Source organism: Tiliqua scincoides, chromosome 5, assembly GCF_035046505.1.
Source record: "Tiliqua scincoides isolate rTilSci1 chromosome 5, rTilSci1.hap2, whole genome shotgun sequence".
In the NCBI taxonomy this organism is placed as follows: domain Eukaryota; kingdom Metazoa; phylum Chordata; class Lepidosauria; order Squamata; family Scincidae; genus Tiliqua; species Tiliqua scincoides.
Window position 1 is genome coordinate 34,248,479 of NC_089825.1, and position 17,933 is coordinate 34,266,411.

General features: G+C 42.8%; 1 protein-coding gene and 1 pseudogene across 1 annotated transcript in view; both read left to right on the forward strand.

Annotated features, from left to right (window-relative positions):
- HDAC9 (histone deacetylase 9) overlaps positions 1-17,933 on the forward strand; it is a 518,896-nt gene that overhangs the window by 458,938 nt on the left and 42,025 nt on the right. The gene's annotated exons all lie outside the window — the stretch shown is intronic.
- LOC136655129 (5S ribosomal RNA) lies at positions 7,392-7,508 on the forward strand (annotated as a pseudogene).

Below are 17,933 nucleotides of genomic sequence, written 5' to 3' on the forward strand. Positions count from 1 at the left end.
CTTTAAATATACAATGTTGGCAACCTTCAGTCTCGAAAGACTATGGTATCGCGCTCTGAAAGGTGGTTCTGGAACAGCGTCTAGTGTGGCTGAAAAGGCCAATTCGGGAGTGACAATCCCTTCCACACTGGGAGCAAGTGCAATCTGTCCCTGGTCTGTCTCCCTGGCTATGGGCCTTCCTTCTTTGCCTTGCATATTCACTGATCCTATAACCAAAGTTTCACTTATTCACAGTTCTCTGCCCCCACATGCTCATTACTTACTTGTCTTCCTTTACAGCGCTCTTCATTTATAGCCCTTACTGTTACAGAACGCTAGAGGAGGAATGCGACACCCAGAATGTTAAAGGAGAGAGACGAACAGCCCAATCCTAATGGGACTGCCTGCGTCACAATGCAAGGGCGCTGAAACAGCCAGTGTCATAGTTTCCTTTGGCTGTATCCCACACGGGCCGTAACTATATCCCATATGGGCATGGAGGCAGCTGAAGGTTGCCTCAAGGTAAGGGGACACTTGTTCCCTTATCCTGTATCTAGCCTCTTTGGGGTCTACTTTGGGATTCATGTAGACTACTTTGGGGTCTACTGGGATTCATGCCAGATTAATTGCTGGCTCAGAACTGAGTAGCCCTATGTAGGGCTTTCAGGCCCAGGAAGGGGGATAGGATCAGGCAGGAGCCTCTGCCGCTGTCAGAGGCAGTCAGAGGCTGTCAGAGGAGGGAGCCTCTGCCCCCTCCTGGGCCTGAACAGCCCTCCTCCCCACCCACCCCCGCCTAATTTCAATGCAAAAGACTACTTCATGCTACTGTTCCCCAGGGAATGCAATTCAGGTGGAGAACATAGAGTGGGAGCTTTGCCATTTGTGGATACAGTTGTTGACCACATTTTCCTAGAGATGTTCATGATCTCAGCAGCACATTTTTCCACTGAGATTTTGGTCCAGCTAGCTGTGACTGAATTGATGTTCAGACAAGGTCAATTCTTAGGTTTTCCAGATGAATGCATCTCAAGAGACAGTTGGGAATAGAACTAAGGCAATTGGGTGCATCACATAAAGAAGTGTATTACCTTTACCGATGAAGCAATTCATAGATAGCATCATCATTATCATCATCATCAATGTTCACAGCATTTTACACAAAGTACAAACAATAAGTTCCTGCTCCAAAGAGCTTAGATTCTAGATATTGACACAATGTAAAAATATAAGAAGAGCCCTGCTGGATCATGCCAAGGGCCCATCTAGTCTGACTTCTTGCCTCAGGGCGCGCATAGGTCAACAAGATATTTGTATCCTGTACTCCCTTGCACCTGAAATTCAGAGACAGCCTACTTCTAGAACCAGGAGGTTGCTTGTAGCCTGTGATGGACTTTTCCTCCATAAATCTGTCCTATCCCCTTTTGAAGGCTTCTAGGCCAGGTGGCATCACCGCATCCAATATGGCAAGGAGTTCCACACATTAATGACACACTGGGTAAAAAAATAGAAAGACAATAGAAGAGAGAAAGGGGAATGGAGACAGGGGGAGACAAGGAAGTATATGTGATAAGCAATAGTGACCATATGACTAACAACCCAATCGTATGGGCCATTTACATAGTTTACTGGCTTTTTGAGGTGTCTCCCCTTTTTCTTTCTCATAGGAGTTGTTTTGATTGTGCCTGTAGTAGCTGCTTCTTTAGGAGTACCCATCCCTCTTGCCATCTCTTCCTGTGGCAGAAACAGCCTTTACAGCTGTCCCAAATGTGACAATACCAGCGAGGCAAGTGTTTTGGGCTTTTTTGCTTGGGGAAAAAAGGCAATTATGGAAGGGGGGAGAATATGATTGAGACTTATAAAATTGTGCACAGTGTGAAGAGAATGAATAGAGAGAAGTTTTTGTCCCTTTCTCACAATAGTAAAATCAGGGATCATCCAATAAAACTGATTGGAAGGAGATTTAGGATGAATGAAAGACCACCCTTTTTCACGCAATGCATAATTAATCTGTGAAATAGTGAGGGCCACAAGCTTGGATGATTTACAAAGGGAATTTAGTGGCATAGCTACTCCGGGGTCAGGTGGGGGTCAATTGCTCCCTCCAGGCAGAGTGGCAGTTTTGCACCTCTCCACTAGGAGAGTGACAGTGCCTATTTTTTGGTGTGCAGAAGAGCCTTGAAATGGGCCCTCCTGCCGCCCTGGCTGCTCTATGGCTCCAAATGCAACCATTTCCAGGGCCATGCATGCGCAGGGTAGGGTGTGACTGTGCAGGCATGGAAGTGATGTGACAATGTGGGGGATGTCATTGTGTCATCATGCCCTCTGGGTACCACCCTCCCCAGCTATGCTACTGAGAAAATTACACACATTCATGGGGGACAATTCTATCCATGGCTGCCAATCATGATAATAATGTGCTACCTCCTGTGCAGCTGTTGCAGGGGAGCAATGGTGGGAGAGAAGAATGCCTTTCTCTCCTGTCTGTGGGCTTGCCAGAGTTAACTGGTTGGCCACTGTGAGAAACAGGATAGTGGACTAGAGGGGCCTTTGGCCTGCTCCATCAGGGCTTTTTGTCATTCTTATATCTTAACTCACCACCCCAGGCATGGAGGGGAGAGCGGGTAACTTGGACCGGCCCTGCATTCCTGTGGCAAGTATCCCAAATGGACCGGCTCTCATTCCCACCAATTAGAATGGTGAACTTTGAGTCCCAGGCTAAAATTAAATTCTGTTTCTCAGGCTGATGGGTGTACTAGTCCATTCCTTCACATTCCAATGATTTCAAACAGTGAATGCCAGTGGCCTGAAGGTAACACCAGTGTATGTTTCCAGATCAAAGAAACAAAACAGAGAAGTGTGGCCATGGAAAGCCAATGGGGGGAGGTTTTGTTGTGCTTTCTGGGCTGAGAGGGACAGGAAAAGAAACATTCCCCTCACAGCAAATTATTTTGACTCTTTTTTTCCCCTACATTTCTGACAATATTTTGGATTACAAATCAGGAAGTAAAGTACTATAAATATGGGCTTTCACGCATGGCCTTGGAAGAAACAAAGTGTGTAATTGCAGCACAAAAGCCTTTCTTCTCAATTCCAAATCTAATACAGGGAAGTGAAACAAGACACACACACACACACACACACACACACACACACACACACACACACACAATATATATATATTCGACCCCCAGACGGGTGCCCACAGAGTCACTCTGCCTGCCCTGACCACACATAGTCTATGGGCGCATTCTGAGACAGCTTCTTGATGATGACCATCAAGAAGCGGTGTTGTCAAGAAGCAGTTCCACGGGATCAGAATTGGCTTTAATGTATGGACCTCTTCTACTTTAAATAGATTCTTATGCTCCCCTTTGATTTATTATTTAGGTATGTAACATATTTGTGCCTCCCCCCTTTATGACAAGCCCTTCCAGGGTGAGTAACAACAGCATAAAACTATAGCATGACACACTTAGGGATTCTTGGTTTGGTGATCACGTTTTAGGAAAATAGAAAGGTGCCTTGTCCCCAAGTCAGACCATTGATCAGTGTAGTTCAGACTGTCTGTCTCTGGTGGTTGGCAGCAATGCTCCAGGGTTTCCAATGGGGTCTTTTACATTTCCAGTTAGAGATGCTAGGTACTGAAGCTAGGGCCTTTGGCTGCAGAGCACATGCACTACCACTGAGCTATGCCCCTCTTAGCTATGTATAAGACATTCGAACACATTCTGTGTGTTGTTTGGCATTGAATCCTGTTGTAATTTCTAGGATGTTGGAACACAGTGGCATGCAGTGAGGTCCAGGCCCTGGGAGGCACAGCCACATGAATACACACTCAGTCTTTCCCCTCCCACCCACCCCCTTAATCTCAGTCTTTCTCACTACCTTCCTTGGGGAAAAAAAAGACACTCTTCCCCTCCCTGGAAATAAATTTTAAAAAAACTCATCTCTTCTTCCCCCACTTTGAGCTAGGAAGACCTCAGTGACATACACCCTGAGGCAACTTGAAAATTGCCTCCCCTGGTGCTTTAGAGAGAGATGGACCATTGTGCATGCTCCTGCTTTGTTGAACGCAACAGAGGCAACTCTTCCTGCTACTTCTCCAGAGATTGCCAATGCAGACAATATGCTTTTTCTTTTTAAAAAAATTTAAATTGAAAGCCAGTTGCCCTGCTTTTTCTAATTGGAAGCCATCCTGAGGCAAATCTTCCTGCTGCCTCCCCATAGATTGCTGACACAAGCACCCTGCCAGTTTTTTTTTTTCATTGGAAGCCATCCATGATTGCAGCAAATTGGCTGCTGGCTGCTTACCTGTGTATTGTAATGGGTATGTGTGTGCTGCTTACTTGTTAGGTCCTTGGCTTTTTAAAAATACTAGTTAGGTCTAATGAGGCACTGCCTCCCCTGCCTGCATGTCACTGTTGGAATAGAACAGGAGTGTCCCAACTTTTTGGCAGGAGGGCCACATCACCTATCTGACACTGTGTTGGGGAACAGGAAGAAAAAGAATTAATTACATTTAAAATTTGATTAAATTTACAAGATTTTCAAAAATTTACAGAATTTACCAATATTAGAGATGGAACATATATGAATGAAGGTCTCGCAATAGCTCAAGGCCTATAAAAGGCCTTGCACAAGAAAGGCTGGCCTTTCCTTCACTGCTACTGGGGCTTCACAGACATGAAACAGCAAGCAGTGGAGGGAGCCCGCAGCTTGCACAAGAGGTCAAACAATCACTGTCATGCTGAGAGCAGTTGTGTCGGGCCAGCGTGAGCTCCAGCGAAGACTGGGGGCTCCCCACAACCTGGATTGGGGGTCCCTGAGTGCCACAAATGGACCTCAGGCCAGGGTTTGGGCACCCCTGGAATAGACCATAGAAGGACAGTGGATATTGAATATTTTTACAATACATGGCATGGCATGTATGGCAACTTCAAATGAGAAAATCTGACCTTACATAAAAGCCCCATTGCACTCTTTCAAATAAATAATTTGATGGAAATGGTTGATCTTTTATTTCAGAGGCTCCAGGGACAACAACTTTTTTTTTTTTTAACCAAAATAGCCGTATGTAAATTAAGAGCACAAAAGCCCAGTTTTATGATTTGGGTTGCAGTTTAATTCCTTTCTATCTTTCTTGCCATTGTTTAAAAAAGCAGCCAAAACATCAAAGGAAAATGGCATATGTTCCAAATCAGGGCTCCAGTCTTGAAGGACGACAGCACAAAAATTAAAACTAAATAAATGTGCTGGTTTAGCTCTCATCATTTTCCCAAAATTGCTTCTTAGGAAATCAGTTCCCTTATATGTGTGTAGGCTATTTTTTTTTTTCTTTCAATGCCTTTATTTTTTTGATCTTACTTTACAAACCCTGATGTTTGTGACATGGTGAAAAACCATTTTTCCTCTCACAAAGTACAATCATAAAATGGGTAACTGTCGCAATGTGTTTGAGCACCTGATCCTGGCTATCCACCAGTTTCTCAAACATGTAAGGAAGAAACTGAAACATTTGAATTCAAAAGTGTGCCACAGTATGGTTTGCTGGACAGGGATGAGTGGCAATGTTGACATTAAATGCGATAACCAAAGTGGCTTCTTTTCAGTGGTTTTGGTTCTAAGGTGTACAGGTGCTTCTTTGCTTGTGGGGTGCTAGAGCCAATAGTTGTTATGTAATCCATTCATGGACCAGAGGTTCCCGAACTGGGTCATTGCAACACCCCAGTCAGGGAACTTCTGTCACTGCCTCCTTTAGGGGCAGGGCTACAGAGACAACACAACATGATCCCATAATCGCACTGCTGCAGGGGAGGAAAGGGTTTTTTAAAAAATTACCTGGGGGTCACTATGGATCTCCGGAGGGTTCAAGGACCCAGTAACCCCCACTACAGGGCTCTTTGCACAACTAAACTTCCATAAATAGAGGGGGAAAAAACCACTTCCTGTTTCATGACGGTTTCCATTTAGTATTTGGTTGTGTGTACGACACAATTTGAGATCAATACAGTTGATAATTATTGATCATGTAGAGATGTATGACTTCCTTGATTTAATTGTCTGGATTACACCCCATGTTACACAAACAAAATGTTGTAGGACAGGAAGCAGTGTCATCCAACTTGATAGAGTTCAGTGGAATTTGTCTGAACAAGGAGTGAACTTCGTTCTTTTCCATTCTGGCTGGGATTATGGCTTTCTGAAGTGTGTCTTACAATATTCCCTGTATCCTTCAACAGCACAGAAAGGTTTCCAGGAATCACAAAGTTCCCAACTGGCTGAGTTTTCGTAAAAATGTCTTTTTTTTCTGGGAAGCAGACCACATAGCTGAACAATAGTCCATATTAGCAATAAGTTGCATAGTTTTCTTGTGAGACCTTGAGAAAGAAGTGATGCCTGAAGTAAGAACTGTTGACATTTCCCTGCTAAAGATTCTGTGAGAGCTGGAGGGTCATGAAAACTATAGAGGTGACCAAACTCGCTTAATGTAAGAGCCGTATACAATAAACTTCAGAGCTGCAAGAGAGATGTTTGAGAGCCGCCATATTTAAGAAGCATTTACATTCTTAAATATATTTCCTCACCATGAATATTAAATTTACGTTTTAATCCAGTGAACTCTCAGTTTATACCCAGTAAATAATTATAAAGCTTGAAAATTTTTTTATTTATTTAACTTTATTTTTATTTATATACTTTTAAGAACATAAGAAGACCCCCACTGGGTCAACTAAAGACCCATCTAATCCAGCTTCCTGTATCTCACAGTGACCTACCAGATGCCTCAGGGAGCATACAAGACAACAAGAGACCTACATCCTGGTGCCCTCCTTAACATCTAGCATTCTGAGGTAGCCTGTTTCTGAAATCAGGAGGTTGTACATGCCCATCATGGCTTGTAACCTGTGATGGACTTTTCCTCAAGAAATTTGTCCAATCCCCCTTTAAAGGCATCTAGACAAGATACCATCACCACATCCTGTAGCAAGGAGTTCCGCAGACTATTACACACTGGGTAGATAAATATTTTGTCCTAAATCTGTCCTAAATCTTCGAATACTCAATTTTACACTGATTGTGATGAAAATAGAAGCCTAACCAACATATTTCCGTGAGCTGCACATTATATGTCAAAGAACCATACGTGGCTTGTGAGTTGCAGTTGGCCACACCTGCTAAAGAACAACCTCTTTCATTTTTCATCCACAATCTTTTTTTTTGTTTATTTCACTTACAGAAGACAATCTAACTCTTGTGTATAATCCCTCCCTCCTTACAGTTCCCATCTTCCAGGTTTCATGATAGCTACACAACCATAATTCCTTGTCCTTATTACACTCTACAATTGGGGTCATGTTTGGTATACTTTGCACTTGCTCCCTGATTATCCTAAATACATTTGGCTGAGTGTGAGCAGCAACTATTACCCTGCACATGCCTGATCTGGTCTGATCTCAGAAGCTAAGCAGGGTCAGGCCTGGTTAGTACTTGGATGGGAGACCACCTTGGAATCCTGGGTGTTGTAGGCTTATACCATAGTCTTTCGAGACTGAAGGTTGCCAGCCAATGAGCACAGGGAATCTATTCCACACCTGTAACTTTGCATGAGCAGACACTGTCCTATGCAATGCAAAGTTATAGAATTCTTGGTGTGCAGTTGGAGTCTTATGAAACACTAGTGTGACCATTCATGTTTTGGAGACATTGCTAGATGATCCTAATATACATGCATAACTAGCCTCAGAAGAAAAACCAAACTTCTTTTAATACCCTCCTGAGAGCAGCATTTGTCATTAATGAAATGTTTGGGCTTTAGATGCAGTAAGACCAAAACAGAAGTGATATTCACAGCCCAATCCTGCCTCTCCTCTCCCCGCTATAGCATTCAGGCATGCTAAAACAGGCATATATGCCCTATATGCCCTATATATGCCCTATATATGCATATGCCCTATATGCAACGCGAGGGGGCAATCAAGAGGCAAGGGAGAATATTTTCTCTTAACCTTCCATAAGCCCAAGTTTTGGTTCCCAAACGTTTTCAGCTGGTGTCTCCCTTGACATACTGGCCTATTGGCCATGGCTCCCCCATTAGGGCTGCAATCCTATACATTGTATAAGGTGATGGGTTTTTTGCGAGCATTCTGCTGATCCCCTGGCTGGTTTCTGTGGCTTCCCAGGTAGGCACAGCTCACAGTTTAGGAATCACTGCTTAAGCCACTTGATAGCCTATGATCTCCTTGGACCTGTTCTAGCTATATAGCTTTGCACAAATTCAAGGAGAGAAAAGGGGCATGTCAGGAGGCTCCAGAGGAGGGGTTAGCTTTCTGACACAAGTCGCTTATGCCAAGGTACACCCCCACCCACCTCGGACAGGGGAAGCATCCCCTGGTCTGCCCAGGAACCCCCTCCCCCACCTGTGAAATGCCCCCTCCACTAATGTACTGGAACCAGCGGAGCATCTTCTGGCTGCTATCTTGTGCAGGGTGCTGCTGGTGGCCTGGAAGCATGAAGCAACACACAGCATCTGAACAGTGTTTATGATGCTATAAAACGCGTTCTGCATTGAACTAAATGGAACTTACTGCTAAGTTAACATGCCAAAGGTTGTGCTGTGAATGTATGTTTGTTGCCCCTTCTTTTTTAAAAACCCTGCAATCCTTGTTATCTTTCATCAGACGGGAGATGTTTAAGTCACAATGCATTCAGGTATTGGGTTCTGTGCTGGCTCTCTAATCATGGATCAGCTATCAGTTAACACTTAACCCCAGAAACTACTGCATGCATATAGAGGTGCTCAGGAATGCAATGCTCTTGGCAGAAGGAAAGCAGTGAAGGTGTGATTGTTCATTCACACACAGAGGATACATGGAAAAATTCAGGTCATGCATGAGATTATAGAAAAATAGAGACACACTTTTCAGAAAACCAGATGGTTATTCACTCAAGCAGGATTCCATGATGTAATTAACATCATGTCTGTTTTGACCCTTAAAGGATGTATCTCACTGTAGGCAAAATATGTGTGTTCCTATGTAAAGATTAGTGTGAAGTGCAAAAAAAAAAAAAAAAAAAAAAGCAGCTGCAGAAGTAGCCCCCCAAATCTGCATTTTCCATATGTTCCAAAATTGTCCTGAGTTTTAAAAATTAGCAGTTGGATGTGTATATTACTCGAAGTCCTGCCAATTGGAAATACACCCAGGGTCCACGCCATGTGCCATTCTCTGGCTGATGTCCGATGTGGGTAGGGCAAGTAGGTTGGCTTTTGAGTATTTTCTCACATGCACTCACAATATCTCTTTGGCTCCATGGTGTATAAAGTGCTACATTCATTGTCTTACTCATTCACTGACACACCACAGATCATTTATTCTTTTGCTGACACACCCTGAGCAATTCATCTCCTTACTCCTCTTCCGATTGCCAACATCCTCCCACATATATATTCACTAAGGAACTATATCAGCACACTGAGGGAGGGGGAGCTTCATCCATGATCTTTGAACTGCAATAGATAATGAAATTTTGTTTGGGAATGTGGGATCATTCATTTCTTACTCATCCAGTGAAACTATATTTAGATTTCCAGCATGGGAGATTCATTTTACCCAAATGCAACAATTGCAAACATGCAATACACATTTTTAAATGTAATTTTGTTTCGACTGAAACAAAACTGATCTGCTTCGACAGTTGAATTCTGTTTGCATCTATTTGAAGCTAAAAAATAGCCACCAAGTCATTCTCTGCAAAATAACATCCCTGAGGACTGCTTCCTGGTTTTCACACAGTTTTTTAAGTTGAAGTTGTGTTTCCCAGAGGCATTTCTACATCTAAAAAATGTTATTTGAAAGATCTATGCTGGTGTCTGATTTCTTAGAAGGAGAAAGATGCTGAACCACTCCCAAATTCCTGGAATACATGAGGAATTCTTCCTCTTTGACTTATTTGTGCATATTTTATTCAATTGCTTTCAAATTATACGAAACTCAATTTTTTTAATAACCAGCATAGATTTTGGGCACAATCCTAACCAGGTCTACTCAGAAGTTAGTTCTATTTTGTTCAATGGGGCTTACTCTCAGGAAAGTGTGGTTAGGATTGCAGCCTTAGTGTGTTTTCCAAAGATGCCCAGATCTGCTTTAGATCAGCAAAATCACTTTATTATGTCCTTCAGACCATACTCTGAGCTTTATACCTAATTATAGGTATATAACCAGATTTTATAGGCTTTATAGATTTTATAACCAGATACATGTCACATCTACCTGATGCAGCAAGGTTGCTGATGCTAATCAGGTCTGGTTCTGGTTATAGCCTGGATGGGAGACTATCTGATGATCTTCAGTACCATGGTGAAAAATAAATGAATTTTTTTAAAAATTAGCAAGTGTATGGTTTTCCAAAATTGTATTTTTTGAATGCTGGGATGATTCAAAAGATAGGAGAAAAGGTACTAGATTTATATTCTCCTTGTTTGAAGAAGTGCATCAGAATAGACCAACTCTATTAGACCAACTCTATTAACTATTAAGTGCAACAGAATAGACCAACTCTATTAACAGATTAACTTCTTTGCTGATTTCCCATGAACATTAATGTTTCCAGCATTCCTTGTTATATACATACCTTAAGATTAATGTATATATTGCACTTTCCCCAGGCCAATTGGGGTGGGAGGGGCAAATATAAGAAATATGACTTTCTTTGCCCTTTTAACTGGTAAAAAACCAACTGGGAGCATTACTTCCTATTTGTCTCTTAGGGGGGACACGTTGCTTTCTTCTGAAGGAGAAACCACATTCCTATGTTCATTCCAATAATTCATCTCTTAACATGAAAATGTTCTGCTTTAAGGAGGATTACTCTGAACGTTTTGACAATAAAATTTCAGCAACATCTAGGTTTTTTTTCTCCACGTTTTTCTAAACACCCAGCCACTTGGGGTTTGGCCTTTAGTCTCCTGAAGCCTGCACTGATTGATAACAGGAGTCAGACACACTCTCCAATACTGAGGAACTTTAAAGTTGTAGAGCCAACATCATATATATATCAGCCATAGTTTTAGCTACCTCCAGGGAATTTGTAACTAGTAATTCAGGCATCAAAACAGCTTCTCAGTACCTCTGGCTGGTTTCCAATGGGCTATAAAGCGCTGGCAAGGACCCCATGTTTCATTTAACACATCTTTGTAACAGAACGCAACAGAAAGTTGCTCAAGATGTTTTATTTGGAAATTACAATTAATCAGGAGGCTTTGAGGGGCCAAAACCCAATTTCAACACAGTTTCCTCTGTTTTGCTGAAATTCATCCATTACCTCTGCAATAAAAAATGACAGGCAGGGCATTTCTGGCTGATTAGGGCATGCGTCAGGTGGATCTGGGAGGCATGAAGCCAAAAGGAAAGTGACTAATTACCCAAGATGTGCAGTAATCCCTGAGTAATGCATTCAGCTTCGGAGAGACCTTCTGGTACTCTGAAATGGAATTGATTAAACACAGTGGCCCACATCCAGAAGGTGCTGAGTACTTTTGACACCCAGTGGAAGGGGAGGTGCTAATCAGTGCCAGGAGGCTTGGTATTATCCCCAAAGCCATTTGCAAACAGAGAACTCATTCCTGTTGTACTTATGTTGACTTCAGAATGGTGAATTCTTTACACATAGGATCCAGATGGAGTCTCCCGATTATGGACCTTTGCCTGTGATTCCATAAAATCGAGGTCAGTGTTTTGCCCAGCCACATACATTCCATGTAATGATGCTAGGGAAGTCATACTGAGATCTTTTGTTACTGGAGGTTACCCCATTCCTGACATTCAGGAAAGTTGCTGGCCACTCTGTGCTTCTGCAGCTTTAGAAAGCTCCACTGAGCAGGACTTTTGGGGTAAATCTAGTCCTTGGTCTTTGATTTACTAACCTAGGGGTGGTGTCAGGGGTTGGCCAGGTCAGGCACTGGCCCATCACGGAACCCACCTGGCTGGACCGACTCTCCAATGCACAGTCAAAGAGGGGGTGCCATGGGGAGCCAAGTGCAGTGCTTTCCCCCATGGTCCTAAGCAACCCTGCAGCGACACTATATCCATCTGAAATAAATAATATTGTTTTTGAATGTAGGTGGATATTGTCAAAGTGAACACTTGGAACTGTATTATTAAGATAAAATGATAAAATGCTGGGATAAAATAATACCAAAAGAACTTCAAGGAGTATGAACTGAGGCCAGCTGGAAAAGGAAGTCTTTGAGAAGTCACTGAAGCTGCTCTAAACTCCCAACTTGCACAGTTGTGGCATAAAAGCTAGGAACAAAGTGCAAGGTTTATTTAATAGCATGTTGAAGCTGATTGTCTGTTACCTCCATTTGTTTGCTTTATTCCACTCCTATGATTTCATATCTATCTATGATGCTATTTGTTTTTGTTCCTCCCATTATTATTATTATTATTATTATTATTATTATTATTATTATTATTATTATTATTATTATTAACAGTATTTATATACCACTTTTCAACTAAAAGTTCACAAAGCGGTTTACAGAGAAAAATCAAATAACTAAATGGCTCCCTGTCCCAAAAGGGCTCACAATCTAAAAAGATGCCAAGGAATACCAGCAGACAGCCACTAGAACAGACAGTGCTGGGGTGAGGTGGGCCAGTTACTCTCCCCCTGCTAAAAAAAGGAGCACCCACTTGAAAAAGTGCCTCTTACCCAATTAGCAGGGGTTCCATCCCATGTGCTTGTTGTGGAAGGAGTGTAGTGGGTCTCAGAGGACAAATGGAAAGGCCGTAACTATGCAGTAGAGCAAGTGCTTAGTTTGTATGTACTTTGTTAGGTTCCGGGTTCAGTCTGGTATCTCATAACAATCTCAGTTTTCAGAGTTGGAAAATACCTTTGTATTTGTAGCCAAACCAGCACAAGGGCAAACGGGAGAGCCCAGATTGTGACTCTCTGTGCTTCGGCTCATGACGCACCAGTGGGTCGCAACCCACATTTTTGGAAGTGCTTAACCCATGTTGGATGACACTGGATTAGATTTATCATTGCTGTGATGAAGTAAAGGTAATTTTTCATATCTAATTCCCCCTACTTTCAAAATACACATTTAAGTAGGGTCTATGACAAGGTATTTTTATTTGAGCCAGCTTTTGATAATCAAATTGAAGTAGGATGGATTGAAGTAGCAGACCTGCCCTCATTGCGACCTGGGGCAGGTCTGAAACATGCTGCCCCCCTCTGACATGCTGAACCCCCAGCATGCCACTCCACTTCTTAGGATACTCACTGAGGCTCACAGAGCCTCATGTGACGTTCTGTAGCAGTTGAGAAGCCTTCTGGGGTTTCCTTTCCCAAGGTTTCTTCCAGAAGCCTTTCCCAAGGAAACTGGAAGTATTGCTTAAAACAGCTGGAGAAGCTTCAGAAGGCATCTTGCCTGCTGCCAAGTGCTACGCGGAGCCTCACCTGCCCGCAGAATGGCTTGGTTGGGCAGGCAAGGCGGCACAGCAGATGGATGTAGCAGGGGCACAGTGAGTGCGTGGCAAGTGCAGCACCTGGGGCAGTTGCCCCCTGGCCCCCACCCCAGGTTCTCCACTGATGCCTTGAGATTTGTTTTGAATACTTTTATTGGTCAGTAATTTGCTGTTCTACATATAGTTAGTCTATACTTATTTGACTAGAGCTGAAATATATTCGGTGAAATAGAATTTGATTAACAGCAATAGTATAAAAATTAAAATGCCCAAACTTGCAATTCCCTGCATAGTTACTTGGGAGTAAGTAAGTCCCATTAAAATAAGTGACATTTTACATTTGAGTGAAAATGGATAGGATCTGGCAGCACATGTTCATATGTTTTCATTTATCCAAGTGGCAACCAAAAGATGTGAATCATTTGCTATTTGTAGAATTAGGAGTACTATCCATAGAATCTACCCTGACAGATGTCTCTGTGGAAGACAAATAGTAAATTTGGATAATACAACTTAGTAGTTTGAGATAACCAAAGTTTGGATAATGTGGGCACTGCTCTACTTACTATAGATTTGCTAATGTAGGTTATTATTTTGCAATTAAAGATTAATTATTGAAAACAAATTACTTTAGAACCAACAACCACATAATGAAATGATCTATTATATAAATGGTGATTTCCTGCAAAATATGTTTTAAAACCACTTTTGTTTGTTTAAAGTACAATTACTGTCTAACACAATCAAAATTAAGAGTCTGTATGGAACATATTATTTCAATGGTTACTGGGCTTTTCTTTTTTTAAAGAATTAAATAAAAATGAGAAAACAGAAGTTACTGCCCCAAAGGCCAAAGATAAATCTTATATAATGAGACACTTTAGGATTAGGATTCAAATGTGTGGAAAATGTACGTGCAAAGAATAGTTTTTTTATTAATGGTTTTGGTGATCATTTGGGGGATGCTGCATTAATGCAGCAGTTGATACATTCCCATGCTAACCACTTATTCACGACAACAGCAAACCATTAGCCAGTGGCTTTCAAACATCTCGTACTTTCCGAGTACCCTTTCCACACTGCAATTGGTCTGGTCATAGGAATTGTCTATAGCAATATCTTTATTTTAAAACATTTCTAACCACCTTTCTTGCCTATCAGGGCAATCCAAGCCAGCTAACAATGAACTAAAACAATAAAAAAAACCAAATAACTAATTAAAAGGACAACATAAAACAACAGAAAAGTCACAGCTAACTAACCCCACTACAGCCTCTGAACATTCTCCTCTTCCAAAAATGGAATGGAAAAGCCAGGACTCTACCTCCAAAGAAAGTGTAAGGTATGTGCCCACTGGCCTTCCATGAAGGGACATTCCACAAGGTCAGCACCACTACTGAGAAGACCCTGCTCCTGTTGTATGTCTGCCATGCCTCTGAAGACAACAGCACCTGGAGCAAGGCCTGAAACTATGATGGCAAGTATGGGAACACACATATAGGAAGAGGCAATCCTTACAATAGTCAGGTCCCAAACTGTTTAAGGGCGCAATCCTAACCCACTTTCCAGCAGTGTCATAAGGCAGGGAGCAGCTCCTAGGCGAGGAAACACACATTCCTTTATTTTGAGGAGGCCTCCATGAGTGCCCTCCAACTGCAGGATGCAGCAAATGTCTTATTGGCACAGCTATGCCAATACTAGAAAATGGGTTAGGATTTGGGCCTAAGACAGTATAAGTCATAACCAGTGAGCCTGGAAACAAATAGGTAGCCAATGCAGTTCACAAAGTATCAAGATGATGTGATTTTACCAAGCAGCCCTTGGCTGCCACATTTTGCACCAACTGAAGTTTTCAAACATGGGAAACCCCATGTCAAGCACATTGCAGTAGTCCAACCCAGAGATTACTAGAATATGGATAACTGTAGCTCATGTCAGACCTCTCCAGGAAGGCCACAGCTGGCAAATCAGTCAAGCTGATATGAAGCACTTGTTGTCAAGGCCACCTAGAATATAAGGCCTTGACTGGATCAGGTCATAATCAAGGGCCCATCTAGTCTAGCTTCCTGTATGCCCACCAGATGCCACTGGAAACATGCAACAATCCTGTTGCCGCTCCCTTTCATCTGGCATTCAGAAATAGGCCACCTCTAAAACGCAGAGATTTCATAAAGTCATCATGGCTTGTAATCTGTGACGGACTTTATCACCACAAATCTGACCAATTCCTTTTAAAGTCATCTAGGCCATCACCTCGGCCTCTAAGAGAAGCCCCAAGTCAAGGAGCACCCCTGGACTGTGAACCTCTTCTTTAAGGGGGAGTGTAACACATTTGGGATCAGGCTGAACTCCATCTTCTAGATCAGTGGGACACCCAACAAAGGGTACCTCCATCTTGCCTGGATTCAATTTCAACTTGTTCTTCCCCATCAATTCCCACACAGCTGCCAGGCTTCAACTACTACTAATTGTGATGGCTATACCATACCTCCAAGTCCAGAAGCAGCGCCCCTCTTAACACTAGAGGAGCAATGTGGTTTTGGGCTGTTGCCTTCATGTCCAGTTTAATTTCCATTTGGTTGGTTAGGGAGATTGGATGCTGAATGAGCTGATCCTCCAGGCTCTTCTTAAGATCATGTATACTTTGGAACCCCATGATTGCCACTTTGAGCTCTCTGATGGCAGAAAGGCAAGATATAAAGAAGAAATAAATCATCATAATAAATAAGGGGCTGAAATTCTAAAGCTGCAATTCTATACACACTTTCCTGGGAGTAAGCTCCATTGAACATACTGGGCCTTACTTCTGAATACACTTGCATAGGATTGTGCTCTAAGGCTACAATGCTATACATACTTACTCAATGGGATCTACATCTGAGTAGAACTTGAATAGGCTTGTGCTGTAAATCAGGGCAAACTTGTCAGTGCTGACTAACTCCAGGCCAGTGTTGAAAGGGTGAACTATCATTTCATCCTTGTGTGGATGTATTTATTTAGGACACTGAGCCTGATGACTCAGGAAGTTATGTAAAAAGACCTGACCCAGTTAATTTTAGATGCTATTGTTGGAGGCATATCAATGAAAATTAATCAAACGCTCATGAAAGAACCGCAAGGATAAAGTGCAGAACATTGGTGGGTGGGAAGGCTCTTGGTTTTAATGGGAGGTTTTAATGAGAGGAAAAACACATTCTCAAGCAAATTAGAGGGTAATGGTATGATTAAATGGTAAATAATGGTTAAGTACATGACTAAAAGACAGAGACAGTGGAGCTCATATGGTTGAGGAGTAATACATCCCCAATCTGCTGTGAACAGCCAGCTCACTGCCCAATAATTTAGCAAGAATTTCCAAGCTTTGCCACTGCAAGAAGGAATGAGGGAAGCACAGTGGCCCTGCTATCGTGAAAGCTCCAAGGAAGAATTGCAGAAGATACTGTTCTTCATCCTGTGAGTTGGGACCCCAGTGGGGTCCCAAAGCCTCATTTTTTTTTGGGGGGGGGGTCATGGCAACCTTTCAAAGCCTGTGTAAGAGAGGGCTTGGATCCAATTCAGTAACAGTACCACCTTACGAAAATTGAGTTCTTGATATAATCCTGCACAGCCTCTTCTCACTGTCTGTTCCCACAGCTCCTAAGATTAACCCTGCTCAGACTGCTGCCTCGCAGGGATGTTGTGAAGGCATAAGAGTTAGGGGGAAATGGGGTGGGCAGGAGTGGTATTGGTTGGCAACAGAGGTGGGCATATTGGGAGGGGGGATTGGGAGAGGACAGTTTGGGAGGGGGGCAGGATTGATGGTGAGTCCTTATCTGTTTGTTTGTTTCTTTGTTTGGGCAGTGGCGCAAAAAGGTTGAAGACCACTGGCATAAGAGATAGAAAAAGGGAAATTACAGAGGACGAGGGTAGAACTTTTTCATGAGAGTGACATGAAAATGTGGAACTGCCTATTGGTCCATCTAGCTCTGTATTGTCTACAGTGCAGAGGCTCTTCAGCATTTCCAGTCCTGCCTGGATATGCCAGGGATCGCACCTGGGACCTATTGCATGCAAAACTGGTGCTTCAGCCCCTCTCCAAAGGATGATGCAGGAAAAGGACACTCTTACATGTATGAATATATGAAGCCAGCTTATACTCAGGGCCAGTGCCAGGCTATTTTGTGCCACAGGCCAGTGCATCCCAAATTTAGCTAACTTGCAATGCCTTTGGAATTCGAAAGGAAGTGGCAATGATGCAAAACGTGTCACCCGGTGACATAGCAAGCTTCCAAACAGCAGTAAGAAAGTAAGGGCAGGTGGAAGGGCTAAAACCAGCATGTGGTTTTTGTGTGCTGCAGCTCTGTCTGCCGCACTGAGCCTCCTGCCACTGCTTGGAGGCTCACACTGTGGTCTCCGTGCCAGGTGGCCCACAATGCCCTGGCAAATTCTGTGCAATGCCACAGGGCATCACAATGCACACTTTGGGGACCGCTGTCCTGGCAATTA